The 17,216-nt window shown below is 43.0% G+C and overlaps 1 long non-coding RNA gene across 1 annotated transcript; it reads left to right on the plus strand.

The window, feature by feature from the left end:
• Positions 1-908: 908 nt before the first annotated feature.
• On the plus strand, positions 909-17,119 carry LOC118211583. Its single transcript, XR_004762030.1, has 3 exons — positions 909-1,899; positions 16,607-16,790; positions 17,102-17,119. It is a non-coding gene; the product is annotated as an uncharacterized LOC118211583 (long non-coding RNA).
• The last annotated feature ends 97 nt before the right edge of the window (positions 17,120-17,216 follow it).

Consider the following 17,216-nt stretch of genomic DNA (forward strand, 5'->3'; position numbering starts at 1 on the left):
AGAACTCTGCAGGCTCTTTTAGGTGCTTTTTAGTAACCTGGCCCTCCTGTGTTTTCATTTGCAGTTTAGCCTCTGTAGTTTTGTTTGCAAAGTCTTCTGCGGACAGTAGTCACTGACACATCCATGGATACTGAAGAGTGTTTCTGATCTGTTGGACAGCTTTTTTTTTTTTGGGGGGGGGGGGGGTTTCTTCATTATGGTGAGAATTCAGTCATCAACTGTAGAAATCTTCCTTAACCTACCAGGCCCTTTGTGATTTCTGAGCTCACAAGTGCTCTCTTTCTTCCTAATGATGTTCCAAACACTTGATTTTGGTAGGCCTAAAGTTTTGCATATGTCTCTGACTGTTTTTTTCTTATTTCTCAGCCTCATAATGGCTTCCGTGACCTTTGCTGGCACAACTCTGGTCCTAATGTTGACAAACCCCAATAACAGACTCCAAAGGCATTAAACAGGCTAGACTAAACACTGCAACAAAAAAAGGCTAGACTAAACAGAGCTCTCGTACCTGCACTAAGGAAGCAATTGCACTCCTGACTAATTAGAAACCCATGTGATGCCATTTGTCCCAAACATTATGATGTCCTGTAATGGGGGGACTATTAATTAAAAAATGCTGTAATTTCTACATGGTGAAACAAAAATTATTTTAAAAAAAACAAATGTTACAGTTAACATTACCTTAAGTCATTTATTTCCGCTTTAAGGCTGTGCTGTTCACTTGCCCACCCGTACCTGCACAGACACACTCTCAGAAGTGGCTCATGTTTGCGATGCAGTCAGCGGTGAGGTGCAGGAACCGGAGCGTGTCGTTCATGACTTGGCTGCTCATGAACGGAGGGTTGAGTCACGGCGGGCGAAGGGCTGTATCTGACATCAGAGAGCGCAGGGCCAGATGGCTGCAGTCAGACCGGAGCTGTTAACTCCTGCCTGTGTTATAGAGAGCTAGTGAGCTGTGTCATGGAGTGTTGTGTTATGGAGAGCTGGTGAGCTGTGTTTTGGAGAGCTGTGTTATAGAGTGTTGTGTTATGGAGAGTTGTGTTATAGAGTGTTGTGTTATGGAGAGCTGGTGAGCTGTGTTTTGGAGAGCTGTGTTATGGAGTGTTGTGTTATGGAGAGCTGGTGAGCTGTGTTTTGGAGAGCTGTGTCATAGAGTGTTGTGTTATGGAGTGTTGTGTTATGGAGAGCTGGTGAGCTGTGTTTTGGAGAGCTGTGTCATAGAGTGTTGTGTTATGGAGAGCTGTGTTATAGCGTGTTGTGTTATGGAGAGCTGTGTTATGGAGAGCTAGTGAGCTGTGTTATGGAGAGCTAGTGAGCTGTGTTTTGGAGAGCTAGTGAGCTGTGTTATAGAGTGTTGTGTTATGGAGTGTTATGTTATGGAGAGCTGTGTTATAGAGTGTTGTGTTATGGAGAGCTGTGTTATGGAGAGCTAGTGAGCTGTGTTATGGAGAGCTAGTGAGCTGTGTTTTGGAGAGCTAGTGAGCTGTGTTATAGAGTGTTGTGTTATGGAGAGCTGTGTTATGGAGAGCTAGTGAGCTGTGTTATGTATAGCTTCTATAGGGAAAAAGCTATCCTTTTAAAAGCTGACTAACTGCCTGAGATGCACAGCTCATAGAATAGACATAATTCATCCCATTTCATCTTCTCTACATTTTATACTCTCCAAAGTGATACTGTACTCTAAATGTAATTATTTCATTATATGGCACATTTATGTCCATATTCATCTTATATGGTTTGGCACAGATTCTTCTGCTAAAATAAATCTTTGGATAGTCTGAGGAAAGTTAAATCTAGTTTACAACTGAGATAAAAAAGTACTGTAGTTATAAAATTTGCTCTGAAATGGTCAATAAACCATTCAACAACAAATCACCTGGAGGATCCTGCTAAGATATTGTAAGTATTTTTTCAATTTTATTTCACAAGGTAACTAACCCAGACATTATGAGTACACACTTGTGAATATAACACTACCCCAGACATTATCAGGACACACTTATGAATATAACACCACCCCAGACATTATCAGGACACACTTATGAATATCACACTACCCCAGACATTATCAGGACACACATGGGAATTTAATGGTTACAGTTTCTGTGAACTACTTTCCATTGCATTACTTGAGAAGCTACTCGTATTCAGAGTGACTTACAATGTGAGAGAAACATAAGTACATCCAGCAGACCTATATGAACCATAGCGACAGATCTGGAAAACAGCATTTCCAGGCCAGTGAGTGAAGATGCAAGATGGCTAAAGCACCCGTGCTAATTAGCCATGCTGAACAAGCCCTTGGTAGCGAAATATGAAGCCATAAAAATATAATGACCTAAACCCATAAAAATACCATAACCTGAATTAGAACAAAGGGTGGAAGTGCTAGAGCACACAGAATGGTTCGCTATCTAAAAAGAGAAACGCGTGGAGAATGTACGGGTGAACTGTTTCAGAAAGGTGCATGCTGGGATATCCTAATCTACCTAGCTATTGTTCCAGATTTAGCTGATGATCTCATGCATTATATTCTAATGACTAGCCTCATTGCTGTTGGCATACATATTACAATATCTGATTGCTATTTGCATCACCTCAAGTCACATGTTTCGAACACCTGTTCCATCTGTCAATAATCTGTCAATAATGCAAATAGAAAAGGATTAGAGTATACACTTTCAGAAGTCTCATCATTGACAGAAGGCAATACCTTGACATTGAAATTTTTCTGGGTGGCACAGTTTTAACTAAACTACAGCAGAGAGATGACAGAAAAATTACTTTACGACATAACATCAGAGCATGTGCTACATTTCTATTTTGTGACTTGATAAAACCTCACACCAAGGGTAGACCCCTGCAAAATGTTCCTCTTTCAAGTGGATTTACTTTCTCTATGAACTCAATGGCACTTATTGTAAGGCCTACGTCAGTCTTGTTTGTAGCCATGTAAAGGCTCACCTATGTAGGCCAGAGGCATGCGCTGGCACTGTGGGGAGATGCGAGTGGTATTTTTAACTTGGCCTGCCAGTTGCCTCAGCAGCAAGTAATTTCCTAGTCATGTGACGCATCCATATTTAATTGTGTTGTGCTCATTGTGTGGCACCATTTTAACTCACTGTTATTTTATTACTGGTGTCACGTCATGTGTGTGTTTATATGCAGCACTATGCTAGCTATGTTTCAGACCTCTTTATGCAAACATAGATTTTGAAGGCAACCATCATGGAAACCAGTATGGAATATTGATAAAATAATTTGGACACACTCATATTATGCACAAATGAGCAGAGCTGGCATATGTTATAAACTATTTTATTGGAAGCAATAATTAAGCTTTGATGTGGCGTCCAAACATCTGACTGACTGACTCGCTGTCCTTCCACCCTTTGGACCCTACTGTTCATAAATATTTAAATACAGATAAAGTAGCGACCCTCACCCATCTACAGCCTGTGGCAGAACTGGACGACTTCTATGGTGGGCTGGGGTCACTGTGCTAGGGGTCATGTGTCAGGGGTCATGTGATGGGGATCATGCTGCTAGCATCTGGAAGCTTGTGACAGAATCACCTAGAAAACAAGATTATATAACTTCAAGGACAGGCCATTCAGCCCACCTAGAACATAAGAACATAAGAATACATAATGAGATGAACAGGCCATTCAGCCCAGCTAGAATATTAATACATAAGAATACACAATGAGGAAAACAAGCCATTGGGCCCATCTAGAACATAAGAACATAAGAATACATAATGAGAAGAACAGGCCATTCAGCCCACCTAGAATATTAATACATAAGAAAACAAAGTGAGGAAAACATGCCATTGGGCCAATTTTGCCTCATCATAGGGTGACTCAACTCTGGTCCCTGAGGACTGCGCAGTCTTTGATTTTCACTCCATAATCACCAGCCAGTTCCGACCCAAGAACCCAGATGAGGTGACGTAATTATATATTCAGTGCTTTAACTGATGGGGTAAGTGCTGGGTAACAGTGGACTCCAGCAGACTGCATCCTTCCAGGACCAGCTGAGTAGCACTGATCCAGAGGGCATCCAGCACTGCGCCAATCTTGGACTTGACGGCCTCTGCCTCTACTACATGATCTGGCCAGCTGTTCCACACACTGTGTAAGAAATGCTACCTATCATTACACCTATCATTACAACTATATACCTGATAATAGGCAAGGCACTGATCAGGCCCTGGTTCATTCCATCACATTAGTGGTTTATTACAGCCAATAGCTGCAGAGACATTTGTCAGCCGGGGGCTAAGGGAGGGTAAATAGCGGGGAGAAACCAGGGAAACCAGTGACAGGTAAACTGTGAGAAATCCTGACACATCAACATGACAGGTGAAGAGAAAATCAATTAAAGCTCTCACAGCCTTCTATTCCTTCACTTTTTTTCCTTCAGAATAGAAGGCTGTGAGAGAGTCCCCAATTCCTACTGACCTCCTGGCTTTCTTCTTTACAGACATGCAAGGTTCGAAATATGGGGCAACCAGGGGAGACTTCTGCTCCCCCAAAAGACCTGAGGCCCCCCAGGTGCACGATCACCTCCACCCCCCCCCCCACCCCCCCCCCCCCCCACCCCCACTGCGGTTCAGTATCGAACAGACGGAAAAGCCAGATTGTAATTCGAACCCTGAGCACACGTCAGAACCACACTTCACTTTTAGAGGTGACTATATTCATCAGAACAGCTTTCAGCATCAGTCACCCCTCTGCTCCTGACTGTTTAAGGTCCCTCCTAAGGGCTGATGTCATCCTCCAAACTGTGAGGGCAAATTATGACCGTTCAAACTCACCGGCTGAAAATTTGAGCAAAAAAAAAAACCCACAAGCCTCTCTACGCGCGTACGCCGAATGATTTACAAGGAGGGTCATGTTTTCATTCGGCGCCCGCAGGGTTTGGTTTCCATGGTAATTCGGGGCTGCTTCGAGGAGCCGCTCGAGGTGCCGCCGGGGCGTTTAAAGGCAGAGGATTCGCGAGAGCGGCTAACGGCGGGATCTGCGAGCCGAACGACGACACGCAATTTGGCGCTCTGAAAATACCACCCGTCTGCAGCGTGACTCATTCGCACAATGACTAAGCTCAAGATTCTCTCTAGTGTTGCTGAATCACTGCGTAGAGAACGGGAAAAAAAACCACCTGTTTAGGACGCACAGGGATGCAAAAAAACAAGTACATTCCGGGACAGTGCACAGTCCTTTGAATTGCGAATGTGTGTAATTTTGGAGACGCTCTGGTCAGTACTGCTGTGCACAGCTCTTTATCCAGCTGTAATGCATATTTTATCCTGACTAATACAGATTAGTTCTTGTGAATAAAGTGAAAAATGGCATTGCATTTTTCCACTCTGTAGGGCAGGGGTGTCCAAGCTTATCCGAAAAGGGCCAGCGTGGGTGCAGGTTTTTGTTCCAACCCAACAGTAAGACACCTGATTCTACTTATCAAAGTCTTGATTGAGGACCATGGTTAATAAATTAGTTGAATAAGGTGTGGTAGTGTTGATATAAAACAAAAACAAACAATCACACCGACCCTTTTTGGGTAAGATTTGGCACCTCTGCTGCAGATTGTGGTAGACCGTGCTTAAGCTTGTTTGTGGGTTGTGTGGAGATCAACAGCAGTCCCACTGGTTCTGGTTTTCATGGAAAATATAATTATGTGGGGTTGGTGGCAGTGACATCGTTAAAGATGCCCCTTTAAAAGTGCTTTCACATGGGGTGAATATGATCAATCAGAACCATTAAGTCCGGTCTAGCTAATCCTGGTTCTGGAGATCTACCTTCCAGCAGGTTTTCATTTCAAACCTAAGTTGGCACACCTGATTCAACAAGTTAGCGGCTCAATGAGATGTCCACCTGTTGAATAAGGCGTGTTTTTTAGTGTTGAAGTGAACATCTACAGGATGGTAGATCTCCAGGAGCAGTGTTGGCCAGCAAGTAATGCCTGTTATCAGCTTCTAAGGCAGGGGTGCACAACTCCTTGGAGGGCCGGTCTGTGTGCTGGTTTTGTTCCAACCAATTACCTCAGTTTTTGTTTTCTGACAGTTCTGTAAACTACGTTGGTTCACTCCAGTGCTTGAGCACAGTAAAAATGTCAGGACACACGTACAGTCTGTGGCTGTAGCTGGTCAAGGTATGATTGAGCTATTAAATAATTAAGAGCAGAAGCTGGCAAGATTGAGTGCACAAAAACAATGCCAGCAAAAACGCTTTCGGACAACAAGAGTGTGGGATTCCTTCTGTAGCCCAGCGCTAAAATGGCCGACACAGCTAATCAAGGTCTTGATTAAAGATTGCGCTTCGTTCATTAGTTGAATCAGGTGTCACAGCTGGGCAACAACAAAAGTTTGTACCCACACCAGCCCTTCTCAGATAAGACTGGAAATGCGCATGGTAAGTGAATGATTGAATAAGGCGCTGTAATGTGTTCTCTTGGCATTGGGTAAAGCTAGGTGAAACTCATGGTCCTGTTTACTTACACCAGGAATCTCCAGGGTATTTAGTCTGTTTTGTAATATCGGGGGGGGGGGGGGGGGGGGGGGGGGGGGGGGGTTATAACCCCCCTATACCCCGTAAGTTACGCCCTTGTGTATATCAAATCTAAAATAGAAAACAGTTACAACAGTTGTGGTGCGCACAGGGAGCAAAGACTGGCAAATCAATTTTCCATGTCACATAGATTTATATATAACAATAAATAGCCTATAAACATGACGTCAAATGAAATCGTTAGCTAGTTAGTTCTATCCAGCAATGCGCGACAGTTCTGCCCCATTATGAAAGTGTCGCTCAGTTCTTCTGACCACAGATGAGGCTTCTCTCATTTACGCTGAGAGTGATAACATAACATATAGTGCGCTAATAATTTCCTTATTATTCGTTATATCAATAATATAACCCTGGACTGCATTCCGTTGTTCCTGCTGTAGACATCTGGATGAGATAAGAGATGCCTGGCTCTGAGAGTGGTCATTGGTAACCGCATTAGGAATGCTGATGATAGCCATCGCTAGCCAGCTAACGTTAACGTTAATAAAACCTTCCATGTTACGTATAAGATTTTACGTCAACTACGGATTGTTGCCAGATTGATACCTGTAAAAACAGCTTTAATTAAGGGATTTTGATTTCTGGTCCATTTTTTCTTTAACAAGGGGCAGTGTTTGCCCCCTCTCTTGTGATTTCAGGGGAATTTTGAAAATTATGAGGGCATTTTTGCCCTTTGGCCTCGTATATTGTGTTTCTGACCCTGCTTCCATTTCATGCCAACAGTAGGCATTCTTTCATTGAAATTGGATAAAATCCAATGCCTCTGTTCCGTTTTGGGAACACTGTTCCCTAGGAGGGCTGTTAAAGAACGCATGTCTCTGTACAAAAGTGAAGGAGTGAAAGAACGGGATCTCTACATCTAGAAACCGAATCATCCTCCTACATCTGACTGCATTCCCCTGCCAATCCTAATTCCCCAGTTTGGGGCTGCCAATAAAAATTTTGTTCCCAATGGACTTGGTCTTTTAAATAAATAAAACAAAAAGCAATTCAATTACTTGCAGTATAGCTCAAGAATAATAAATGGTGCACCTCATATATAAACCTAAAAATAAAAAAATGCTAAGGCGCATATTTTTGAAGGGGAGTTGGAACGATGCAGGAGGCAAAATAAATATGGCTGGCAGGTCCTCCCTGGAGAGCAGCAGGCACTCTGTGTGTTTCTGAAGAGCTGTGATGAACAGCCAAGCAGTGAAAAACTGATGAGCTGTGGGTTTATACAGGCCCCCTGATGAAAAAACCCTTTCCTGATTGGTGAAGGTGATTCAGCTCCACGTGTTTCATTCGCTCATGCGTCAGTCACTCAAGGACTGAGCTGCACCCAAGGACCTGCCCTGCTGCTTCTCTCTGATTGGCTAGGCTTTGCCCTTTCTTTGTCTGTGCCAGTGTCTTCCACAGTCACATTAAAGGCGAATTTCACACAAATTGCATTTTTAATATGGTGCCCTTCATCCATATAGCAGTTCAAAAGTTATTTTGATATTTATATACACAAACTATTCATGGTAAATTGTCGAAAAATATTATTTTCTGTGCAATACATATAAAATAATATGAAAGGATTATAGATGTGATTGGACATTCCAAACGGGGACATAACAATGCCTGTTAAATGAAGATGTAGAAACTTGCAATTTTCTGGGTGACAACTGGGTGATTTATAGCTCGTAATATAGGCAATGAACTCCTTGAATAATGACTTTCAAATTCCCCTCAGTTGTTACTTGGAATATTAAAAACATCCAGTGCTTGGGTGGGCCCCGGGGTCTGATATCAGATCCAGTCTGTGCCTGCGCCAACTGTGGCCGTAACATCTCCCAGTTGGGGGGGGGGCATGGGGTGTTTGGGGGGGGGGGATTCAGTTGGCTGATCATGTCTTATTGCTCCCCAGTGCCCCCTGCTGGTTAATTCGTTGCCCACATTCTTGATCGAGCTGCACATGAAAAGTTTTCATCTGACCGGTGTCTGTGCGAGTCCAGCTTGTGGACTGCAGGGAGTAAAGAAGCAGTGGCTCAGCATGGGTAATGTTTCGGAGGAGAATATTTGCTGGTCAGCACTCTCCTGAAATGATAGTGGAGGTTACAGCACAAGAACAGCTGCAGAGTATAATTTGGGCAATCGAAAGAGAGAGAGAAAGTGGGGTGGGGGGCATAGAATGCTATCAGTGCTAAACAGATGACTCGGTTTGTGACAGATCTTTGTTTTCAGTTGATTATCATAGACGTTGGCTATATTTATGTAATTTCCTACATGGACATAGCAGATATTTATTTTCAGTTGTTTACCTAAGACTTTGGCAATATTATGTCATTCCCTCCGTGCAGGAACTTTGTGTTTCTCAGTGCTTTTCATCAATATGCATCACATTGCTCAGCCCCTGATGACTCCCCCCCCCCCCCAAATGCAGACCAGGCCTTCAGAAGTATAGGAAGAGACAGAGGACGAGTGGCTGAAATAGTCATCATCCATGCTGTAGCACCTCGCATGGTGGCCCCACCTCCTGTTGCAGATTTACGTAACCATCCACAAACCCCCCAGGTTGGCTTCATTGGCTCTGGACTCGCTCTCGGACACATGCAATAAAAGCTATATTTAAATACAGCTGAGCAAGTGGCCCCAAGCAAAAATGTCAGCTTATGTTATGTAAACCTTTTATGAAAATGCATCGTATGGTAAAACGAGCAAGTCAGTGAGTCTTAAGCTCTGTGGACTGAATGATAAACAGATGAGTGACAAATTAAAGGAAAGCTACCATAAAGTGTGTTAGTAAGGTGTTACGCATAGTTAGACATAGATTGGCATAGATTCTACAAGTCTCTGGAACTCTACTGGAGGGTTGGAACACCATTCTTCCAAAAGATACTCCCTCATTGTGTTTTGATGACGCTGGTGGAGAGCGCTGTCGAACACGTCGGCCCAAAATTTCCCATAGGTGTTCAACGGGTTGAGATCTGGTGACTGCAAAGGCCATAGCACATGATCATTTTCACACTCATCAAACCATTCAGTCATGTGAGCATTTGCTCCAGGCACAAAAACATCAGCGGCGTTCATATAATAGAGGAGCTCAGCTGAGGCGATTTTTACCAGGAGATAGGGTAATAAAAGTACTAGTACTAGCTCAAAGTTACTCTCCAAATCGCAAGGGCCGATTGTGGTTTCACAGCGAGTTGGAGATGTTGTTGTGCGAACAGACAGAGGTGATGCAACACAAATTTGGGCAAAAACAATAAACTAAAACAACAAGCTAAAATAACAAAGACAAAAGAAAGTAAAACAGAGTAGCAACTTTTCAGTTCCCTGCTCTGTAGCTGACCCGCCTTCCCGGCCAGGTCCAGCTCCTCCAGCATCCCAGCTGAGGATTCCTTTCTTGGTCTTTTGTGCTCAAACAAAAACAAACCGAAACTCATAACTGTGCTCTTGGCGTTAGCTCCCGGTCACGGCCCCGAACTGTGGAGAGCAGCACACCTTTAAGCACCTGGGCTGATTAGCTAACGCAGCCCAGGTGCGTGTGCTCTCTCCACCAGCCAGCGCAGCCGAGACAAATCCGCCTCTCAGGCGGACCGACTGCTACAGTCCTGTTGGGAATCTAATCTCTTTTCCGAGTGAGCTTATCAGTACCATGGTAAATCAGAGACCACAGGGTCTTATTTATGACATGGTTGTAGATTTATTCTTATATTTTTTATCACTTGTAATTTATTAAGCTTGCACAAAGCAAGGGCCTATCCATATATTTTAGCATGTGCTGACAAATGCTACTTGGCCTGAAAATTATGACTGTGTGCACACAATTTAAAATGGACATAAACTACCTCCCCACCCCCACCACTGTATTTCCTTATGCCAACAAAATCGATTTGTCAATGGAATCAGGTTTCCATTGACTGCAATGGCTGTGACTGACCAAGATGCAAGTGAGGAAACTGTTATTTGTGCTAGTGCATTATTTATAAATTTTCTGATACGTACAGATAACAGTAAAACAAATAAAATGTTTAAAAATACAATACCATACTGTAATTCCACCGGGGGCACCATTATAGAGGGAAAATAATTTCACTGAAGGCAGTCACCTCGTTAAGCCATAATAAAAGGAGGACTCGCACCTGAGCGGGGTGTGGGAGTTGGGAGGGAACACTGTGGAGTGAGTTTGTTGTTCGCAGTAAAAGGAAATTTTGGGAGGGCTACTTGATTTGTGCTTGACCATTGTTCCAGAAGACTAGCTGAGTTGTGTCTGACCCGTGCCTGTTGCGAGACGTCTCTTTTTTTGTAAGTATTTGTCCCAGCAAGCAGCTGAGCTGCCCGGGTGAGCAGTAAGGGTCCAGTGTGAGACAGGGAAGGCTCCAAGTGGAGTTAGGATTTTTTGGTTTTGTGTTCATTTTAATTTGGTTCCGGAAACCCCTTGAAGGTACAGGACTTGTATCGTTCTGACTGGGTAGCTAATAAAGACCCAGTGACATCACTGTGGGGACTAAAATGGCCGTCTCCTCGTCGTACTTTCCTCACGTTTATGGTGGCCAGACAGTCATTGTCTCACAATACATACATGTAAAACCTGCACTTCTACAAGTTATGTTTTCTTTTAAAAATCAATCAAGTGCACTGACAAATACAGAATACTTTTTTAAAAAGCATTTCTGCTATCAAAAAGTGCTATGCTGTACAGATGACAACACACCTGACAGCTGGGGCCTGTGGCATGAAGCAGGATAAATGAGTAAAAACCCAGAACAGCTCCTTTTACTTCATTCCATGTTCCAGATTTGGGAAGGTCTCAGTTATCCTGCTTTGTGATAGAGGATCCTGACAGAGTACTGATTGTGATATTATAGCTGTGAGTCTGCTTGTTTTCTCAAAACATATCAAACCATGCGTCAAACAATTATGTTGATCCCATGACTCTTTATATCTGTTTATCCCTTATCCCATCTTTATAAACTAATTAATACTATTTAAGTGCACACTATGATTGATGGCGATGTTTGCAAATGACACTCACATGCTAAATTCAGTCCAAATATTTTGGACCTGGACATGTTGCAGTATTTTGAAATGACATACAGGGGTTCTTAAGTCTTGTTTGAAGCAGTGGGAAATACATTAAAATTAAGTGCAGTTATATAACATTTAACTTGCACAGAAATAATTACCCATAGAGAATTCAAGGTTCTGAACTGTGATACAATTTGATCACGGCGAGTAGTTTAGAATGTCTTCTGTCATTGATTGACGACGCTTGGTGAAAACATGTCCACCAATCACACTGCAGTGCTGTTTTCTTGTGAGACTAGTCTGTAATTGCCCAACAAGGGTCTACAATTCTCATCGAAAAACATGAAATTGAGTCTAGCGGGAGGTTTGTCACGTTGGGTCTGCACGCTTGCCTGGGATGAAAAATCTGCTGAGAGCTGTTTGAAAGAAAAGTAGCTTGTTTTTCGTTTTATCGGGGTGATAATAGGTTGTGAGTTTCCCTGCAGCTTAACTGAATATTTTGACACGTTGTTGGCTTATTGTTTTTGTCTCTGCTATGTGTCTACTGAGCCATTGTATAATATTAATTTAAATGGGGATATTCATCCTCGAAGAAAAAAGAAAAATATGTAAAATCTGACTGCCTCTCCCATCTGCTGATTGGTCGGTTCTGTCAGTTTTATCTGCTCTTTAAATTTGACTTTATGCAAAACAGAAGTCTGCAGCACAATTCTGTTAAAGCAGTCTGATTGAATTGCCCCACCATTTTTTTTTTTACATGATCCTTTCAAAATGAAAGCAATTTGGGATTATTAACTTTTTCTAGTGGAATATTTGCACAGACAAAAGGGCTGTAATACCTAACACTAACCCTCACATTAAAGCTGAGAGTCTGCATTTTAACTATATTTTCATAGTTTCATTTCAAATCCAATGTGCTGGAATATGGAGCCAAAACAACAGAAATCGTTCCACTGTCCAAATGCTTACGGGCTGTACCATCCAAAATTTGACAGATGCATATTTGAGTGTCAGCATTCCACTTGAAAAAAAGTTGACAGATCCTAGGCTAAATTATGTGCATTTTTTAAATATTCACTTACGAAATGACAGAGCTGGTCAAGTCAGCTGATTGGCTGTCTGTGGTCACAGACGAGGCACAGATGGCTCAGACACTTATTCTTTGCACATTTTTTTCTGCATGGAAAATAAATCACATCCGAAATAAAGGTTATTCTTGCCCACAATGTGAACCTTGAGGCTATAATTTACAGCTCAGTCGTAGATTTAATAGCCATAATAAAGCAATGGCTACTTACTGGTTGTGATGTAACAATATTGCAGCATTTGACTCAGATAATGCATGTTGAGGTACATGAAACCATATAATGAATCCCTCTCAAAGGATTCATGCCAAAATATAGTTCTTTCAACTTGCAATTCTGTGGCACTTGAGTTGGGTTTACCAAAAGTGGACGAATCCAACATAGTCAAAGGTATTTTCAGACACTGTCCAAGCAGAAAGTTTGCACTGTACTGCCCTTCTGAGGCGTGCGATAGAGCTGTGTTCAGACTTCACTGTAAAACCATGTAGAACGACAGGGCAGCTGCTGGTATTCTGCTGTGCTTCAACATTCCCAGGGCTTCAGTTTATTCTACAGATGTGGAGCTGGAGGTGGACATCACACCTAATACAGCTGTGCTGGCATCGCTGTGGGAGCTGTTGTGGGACAAGGGTGTTTGGGCACTGTTCAAATTGTCAGTGGAACATGGCAAAAGTCTGGTTGAAATAACCTTTTGGTTTGACAGTAGAGGTCAGACTGCAGGAAACAGGCCAAACAACTGAAAAATGAATGGCACACATTTAATAAATACCCATCACATCCTCATGTTGAGAAACTGGCAGCTTGCATTCGATTTTGTGCTTCTTTTCAGCAAATTATTGGCACATGAACAAAACGTTGTATTGATACTCACATGGTTATGGGACAGAGGTGAAAAGGAAAAAAAAACATTCCAAATACTGTGCAAAAGGCAGATGATACTTCTCTGTGCCAACCAACTGTTCAGAAAGATATGTCTCGTCCAATGGACACTAAGAACTGCCAAAGAATGTCAGAGGAGGCTGTTAAACAATTGACTGTGATCACATTTGATCATGTTAAAATCCAATGTTTTTATTGAAGTTCATTTGAGTTAATCTTTTTTAGCTTTAATATTTTTTAAGCCTCCACAGCTGCAAACTACATTATTTCATTGTTATGATTCGTCTTTATAACAATATTTTTTACTGGTAATACAATTGTACTTTTTAAGTGTAGACCTACTTCCTGTTGCTCAAAAAGGGAAGGAAAAAAGCCTTAAACCTGCTATGTGAGGTCTATACACTGAAAGCAGTATGCAACCTGCCAATCACTGTCAATCATCAACTATGCCTAATTAGTAGCAATTTGCCTGATTGATTTTTATCAGTAGAACACAGGGGGCATATTTGGAAATGAAAAGTAAGTTCCACACTTTGCAGGATAGCAGGATTTCTTTTTTAACACAAAAAGCTGTCAGTATGTGGCTAAGCTTGCTTGGTTATGCACTAAAGCCAGAGAACCTTTGGGTGTTCAACTCTAGGATTGATGCAGTTATTCATCATGCAAGAGGAACAGACCAACAGGCGAACTGTAACAGCAAGAGGAACAGACCAACAGGCAAAATGTAACAGCAAGAGAAACAGACCAACAGGCGAAATGTAACAGCGAAAGGAACAGACTAACAGGCAAACTGCAACAGTAAGAGGAACAGACCAACAGGTGAAATGTAACAGCAAGAGGAACAGACCGACAGGCCAACTGTAACAGCAAGAGGAACAGACCAACAGGCGAACTGTAACAGCAAGAGGAACAGACCAACAGGCCAACTGTAACAGCAAGAGGAACAGACTAAAGGGCGAACTGTAACAGCAAGAGGAACAGACCAACAGGCCAACTGTAACAGCGAGCACCATGATCACCTGAGTGCTACACACAGTACTGCAGGGTCTTTGCGTGTGTCCCCCCCAGAGTCTGCAGTCCTCAGTACCGCGGCAGAGCTCAGACTGGGTCACGTTAGCACGGGCAGCATTTCACACACTGTGCTGCTGCCACTCTGGCACGCTGGCCCCGATGACTCCGTACTTTCCTGGCGGGGGCAGCTGTTTGTTTTGGGGGCGCGGGCGTCTTTCCGGAGCTGATGACACCGAGCACGTGCGTCGCGTTTCCGTGGCGCTGCCCCGCGGCTGCTCTTACATGGCAACGGAGAGCCTCGGCGACAGAAAGCTTTGCCGGGCCGCCGGTGACCGTGGGGGGTTGGGGAGAGGGGTGGGGGAGAGGGGGCGACAGCTGCATTCTGCTGTCACTCTCCCCCTCTCTTTCTGGAGTGTTGTTTTGGAAAAATACTTGTGTCACAACGTCGCTTTTATTTATCCCCCCCCCCCTCCCCCTCCAGGCAAGAGGGGAGTGTGAACATGGAAAGGTGATAACCCTGGCCTCTAATGTATACATCACATTTGCATCTCTGACATTTGGCAGCCACTTTTATCCTTTGCGACTAATGCAGCACGCTACATTCTTAACATAAGAGTCCATTTAGACAGCTGGGTATTTACTGAAGCGGTTCAGGTTAAGCACCCGACTCAAGAGCAAACCAGCAGTGCCACGTCTGGGAATCAAACCTGCAACCTCTAAGAAACGAACAAGACACTAGTCTCGAAACACCAAAGAATGCAGTCATTAACTTTACAGACATTAACAAAGTTTTTTTTTTGTTGTTTTTTTAAAGAAGTTGAGCTCTAGCATTTTTGTATGAGTTACCCCGGCACATTCATGGATTCCAAAATTATGATTAGCTGTAAGGACTGGAAATGGCTCAACTTATTTATGAACAGATTCATGTTAATCATGAGTTAATCATGCTAAACAACTAGCAACGTGACACTGCCTCTCTCACAATGTGGTTCAGAGCTGAGTTTGGTTTGAGAATGAAAGTAAGCATCATGTATGTGTACAAGTAGCTTTAATGAAAGTGAGATACATTTTGGATTGAAATTATTTTCCTATAATCAACAGAGCAACAGTCAAACAGTGCAATCAAATGTTCACTGAAACAGACTAATCTACATATAAGCTACCATATCAGTCATCATTTAGGCCAAAGTATGCTGTTAAATGTACGGTGAAAAATTCTATGTAAAATCTGCCGGGTAATTAAAATTAGATTTGCTGTCGTCTGGACTCCCCCACCACTGCGATCCAGCTCCTCCTTCATCACCACCTCCACCTCGCCCACTTTCGTCACCTCCTGCTGCTCCCCACCATTGCCACCCGGCCCTGCCCATCATCTGAACTGCAATTTCATCAATGAAAACATTGACTGACTGACCATGTTGGTCACTGATCTACACCTTGAGCTGACCAGAGGAGGATGGGTTTCCCCCTTGAGCCTGGTTCCTTCCGAGGTTTCTTCCCGCCTGCCACAGAAAGTTTTTCCTTGCCACTCTTGCCGTAGGCTTTGCTCCTGGGGGTTTAGGCCAGGGTTATCTGTGAGGCGTATTGTGACTGAACAATTGCTGTGAAATGTGCTATATAAATAAAATTTGATTGATGTAATTTGCATCCATACATATATACCACATCTACACAATAATTTAATAAAATGTGAAGCCAATGATCATTTGCATAGCCAAAGTGTACTTGAACGCACACACACGCGCACACACACACAAACACTTGCGCACACGATTTTTCTTTTTTATGGAGATCCTCATGAAGTGATATTCTCAGTAAAGTAATTGGCGCATACAGCTACCTCACTTTCAGCTATTATTGCAACGGCTATTTTTAATGTGAAGCATGACTTTCCTGTTCAGTGAGGTGAGCAAGCCGGCAAAAATAGATCTTTTTTTCTGGCTGGTGAAAGCGCTAACTTTGTGGCAGCCTCCTCACAGCTCGGAAACAGAGACAGCGCGACAGATGTCATCAGGATTATCTCATGGGTGTGCAATTTATTTAATTCTGTTTTTGCCTCAACAGAAAAGGTGACTAGAACCTGACAGCTTGTCACCCAGGGCCTATACCAGCCTTGGGTTCAGCCCGAAATAGAGAGTACAGCATGACTGCTCTTCTGTTGCATCATCCACACCGGGAGCGGACTGATCCCAGTTCAGTGTGACTGCTCTTCTGTTGCATCATCCACACCGGGAGCGGACTGATCCCAGTTCAGTGTGACTGCTCTTCCGTTGCATTATCCAAACTCCACACTGGTGTCTCCTGAGATGCATAGTTTACCTGCAGTGTAGGGCTGATGTTTATTCGAAGGGATGGGCAAAAATATGTTTTATATTGTTTTATTATCATACCTTAAAACACCTCTGTTATAACACCTCCCAGATAAATATATCTATAAGCTATCAATCACAAAGGCAAAAGTATCAAGTGGCTTGCAGGTGGCACAGAGATATGGACATTAAAAACAGCGAGTAACTGGTATACGTGACTTACAAGTGAACATTGTATTTCTGTCCACAGGTCGTTCATTAAGAGGACAAACAACAGCAACCACAAAGAAAAAACTGAAATCCAGACAGTGCATTGACCGAGGGGCGGGGCTGGTTCCAGAACCCCAGCAGAAAGTAAGAGCTAT

This window comes from Anguilla anguilla, chromosome 13 (genome assembly GCF_013347855.1).
Source record: "Anguilla anguilla isolate fAngAng1 chromosome 13, fAngAng1.pri, whole genome shotgun sequence".
Taxonomy (NCBI): Eukaryota; Metazoa; Chordata; class Actinopteri; order Anguilliformes; family Anguillidae; genus Anguilla; species Anguilla anguilla.